Source organism: Oncorhynchus mykiss, chromosome 18 (genome assembly GCF_013265735.2).
Source record: "Oncorhynchus mykiss isolate Arlee chromosome 18, USDA_OmykA_1.1, whole genome shotgun sequence".
Lineage (NCBI taxonomy): Eukaryota > Metazoa > Chordata > Actinopteri > Salmoniformes > Salmonidae > Oncorhynchus > Oncorhynchus mykiss.
This window is the reverse complement of record NC_048582.1, coordinates 47,869,360-47,873,719: the sequence shown is the minus strand read 5'-3', so window position 1 is coordinate 47,873,719 and position 4,360 is coordinate 47,869,360.

Below are 4,360 nucleotides of genomic sequence, written 5' to 3'. Positions count from 1 at the left end.
CTTTTTCACTCTGGCGATGAGATGGCGTTACAGGATGTGTTCGGAAATACTTTAAAACATTTTATTACGTTGCTGTATGGTGGATGGAGAGGTGGCGCAAGATATTTGCACCAGCAGATAGGCACTAGTAATGATCCACCTAGCTAGGATATTTATTCGTAGGAAAGAACTGGGCCTGTAAGATTATTGACTGACTGAGAAGGTGTCATTACAGAAAACGTCAGTTCTGAGGTTTCTGAACAAAAACCCTCATTTACATATGCAAATTTCATCAATAAGAACTTATTGGAGTCTGTGTTCAGTTTGGTGTCCTGAAATGATTTCTGTGTCTCTTTGAACGAACCCATTAACTCACTCCTCTCAGGGTGACACACACACAATGCTCTCAGGCTGGGTAAGTGGAGGTGGTTGCCGAGGACAGAATAATCAACAACTCTTCCATGTTATAATGCTAATGTAATGTCAAGGGCTTTCAGGCAGAATGCTTTGAAGTACAACCAGTCTTTGGTTTAGTAGCATACATCATAGAAGATAAGAACTAATGCTGAAACAACAAGCAAGATAATTGTGATTATGAACTCTACACAGAGCAGGACTAGCAACTATTTTTTGTTGCTTTTCATCGTTACCCGTTAGTGTGGAAGCGACCTCCCGACCTCGTATTACAGGGTTGTCATGGCAGCGCAAGAATTCGTTTTTATTTAACTAGGCAAGTCAGTTAAGAACAAATTCTTATTTACAATGACGGCCTACACCGGCCAAACCCAGGCGATGCTGGGCCAATTGTGCACCGCGCAATCACGGCTGGTTATGATACAGCCTGGATTCGAACCAGGGTGTCTGTAGTGACACCTCTAGCACTGAGATGCAGTGCCTTAGACCACTGTGCCACTAAAGTATTGACTTTTACAATTGCCTTTGTGGACAACACAGTATTTGTACATTTGAGTCTTTTCGCAGACGCTCTTTTCCAGATCGACTTACAAGAGTAATTAGGGTTAAGTGTATTGCTCAAGGGGCATGTCAACAGATTTTCCACCTAGTCGGCTTGGGGATTCGATCCATCAACCTTTTGGTTACTGGCCCAATACTCTTAACCGCTGGGCTACCTGCCGCCCCTTGTATTTTTATAATGTGTTCCTCAGTTTACTTTTCAGTCCAATAGGATTACAGTGTGCACTATATTGCTTTAAAATACAATAGTCTTAAGATTGTGTGCTTCAATTCCTCATCAGCTGTAAGTGCATCATAGCCCAACCAGCTGACAAGCCGAAGCTTGACCTAGAAAATATGCTATTCAAAACGTCTCATACATTTTGATTACAGTGTGTAACATACATACAGTGTGTGTCTGTACAGGAGTTTAGGTAAATCAAACACATCATTTACTGCCATTTGGCAAATACTTTATGTGGAGCATGATATTATATGGAGGCTGTGTATGTAAATGACATACATTCAATAAAAGTATGTATACAAATACTGACATGTATGTAACATAATGTATACTAGTACACTGTCGTGGTTGTGTAACAGCAGACGGATTAGGATTTATGTCGCCCTGGAGGGTGTGTGTGCTTGTGTGCGTGCGTAGTTACGTGCGAGAATGCGTGCGTGTTCAAGATGGCAGGTTGAAGCAGGACCTCCCTGTGCCTTCCTGCCTTCCATCTACAATACATTTCTCACAGGAGTTCAGCAGAAATTAAATGACATGCATCTGTTGCCACAAGCAACACACCTTTCAATTACCGAACCCACGCTGTTAGCTAGAAGCAATCAAGGTCTCAGTCGCCGCAACTGTGCGTGCGTGTGTCTGTGTACCTCAATTATATTTGCCTTTCTAAATGAAGGCACCATTGTTGAGTCAGTGAATCTAATGGACTGTAAAATGTGTCCTACACTGCATAACATAGCCTTGTCCAGACTACAAATTGTGTTTAAGAGTCTTTGGCTGCACCGAAATGGCACCCTTTTACCTAGTGCACTACTTTTACCTGACCCGTGGGAGTGCACTATATTGGGAATAGGGTGCCATTTCAGAAGCACCCTATAAGTCCTGTTTGAAAGTCTGGAAGCGAATGTCAATGAGATGAGTTGATCACCTTCAGCTCCATCTGTGTGTTTGCACACAGCCTCATTTACCTACCTGACCCATCTGTTAATGGAAAAGATTCTGTCACGGCAAAGTTATAGGACAACAACAAGCAATCGGTCCTTCAGTAAATTATAGCAGCCATCGATCACTGTTGTGGTACATCTTGGTCATTGTGTAAAACTCTTTGCAGAGAGTTGTTGAGGCCAGAGAAGACTTTGGGATTTGAAAGAGGACAAATGCTGTATACTCTGTGTTCCTGGAATAGAAGAAAGATGTGCTCCCGACGAGTTGAGAGAAAAATGTTGATAAGCTGTTGTACAAGCTGTCTTTTGAGGTGACCGTGGCATAGTTTGCATCCCTCAACATAGTCCCTGGTCAAAAGTAGTGCTTTATATAGGGAATAGGGTGCCATTTTGAGACGCAACCACAGTATTTCCTGCACCAAATCACTCTAGAAGCAGCGCCCGAATGTACTGCAATGTCCCGTACTGTATTGTAATGCCTGTTATTTCCACATACTGTACCTAGAATTAGATTCTATTTGTATGTTTATACCACACTCCTTCCACCCAGTCCTTAAACTGTTAAGTGGTTATCAGTTTACATTTCTGTAATAAGGTTGTATATGTAGTTAGGTACTGTATGTGCCACTGTTGTTATAGCCTGGGTACCATTCCGTTTGTGCAAACATTCCACTTCTTTTCATGTCAAACGTGATGTGTTTGGCATATGACACAGACTACAAGGAGTAGAATGTTAGCACAAAACAGGTCTGAGATTCAGGCTTCTGTAATACATTCTGTCACTTTTTGGAGACACACTATAACTCAGTCCTTGAACCTGTTTACATGCTATAGCAATGATAGCAACATGGTTTGCTTTGACCGTTATGGATGGTCCTTGTGCTTCTATTTTTGATGAATGGGCTATTTAATGTAATGAAGTAATTGGAACATTATAGTTAATGGATCATGATGTTTATTCCACATCTAATCTGTTGGCAGTTTCCAGGCATCTATTTTCCTAATGGGTTTGGGGACAGTTTTGTCTGTGTGGTCAGAAAGTCAATAATTATTTTCCATCTTGGTTTCTTCTGAATTCACTCTTGTATTCTTCCATGAATGTCACAAAAACACGGCCTAACATTTTAAACCCATTACCCCATTTTTTAAAACGTTTTCCTTGAACCTGATGTGGGTTCAACACTGCTCCCTGTCTTCTTGTCTCCTACCTCCACAATACAACCTCTTTTAGACAATCCATTAAAGCTTTGGCATTGACCAAACTCTCCATGTGCTGTTTGTGATAATACTCTTTAAAACAGCCATCAATTGATCCTAAAGATAAGGCCCAGCATCACCAAAAGCCAGGACAAAGTGCTTTCAGTATGATCTTAACCACACACACACACACACACACACACACACACACACACACACACACACACACACACACACACACACACACACACACACACACACACACACACACACACACACACACACACACACACACACACACACACACACACACACACACACACACACACACACACACACACACACACACACACACACACACACACCAGCCCGCTCTCAGGACGGCTGGTGTTTTCAGTTCGTTAGTTGCAACAGTTTGGACAGCCACTTTAACAGCCATTAACAGTGAGGATGAGTTGAAGCAGCCGTGTCAATTCAGTCACATATGCATCAGGGTAGAAGGTTAAACTGGAAAAATATAAACAGACTGCACCCCACTGGAATATCAAGTTCCAGGAACAGAATGCTAAATTACTTAATAGCCCATAAACCAAATGCAGTTCTATAGTGCTTGAACAATAATTACTCTCTCAGGGACAAATCCTAACTTCAATTTAGTTAAATTTTCACTTAGTCTCCCATTGACGTCAGTGTATGCCAAAGTGAAAATGTAACTTAAGTGGAAGTCAGGATACAACACTGCTCTCTGAAGAGATAAATACATGTTCACAAAACTTTTCAGAATAAGTGCTATCAGTAGCTAGGTTTCCATCCAATTTGCGACAGATTTTCATGAGGATATTCTAAAATCTGCATAAAATAATATGAGCACTTTCCTCACCAGAGATTTTTCCAGCAAACTGACTTTTTGCGGATAGAAGGCTGTGCGGGATTCCGTAGTACACGTACAGCTAACTTTTGCCATTAAATTCCCATGTACCGGATGAAAAATACAAGTTAAATGGGTTTCCATCGCATTTTCAACTCTACTGATGGTTTTCTCACA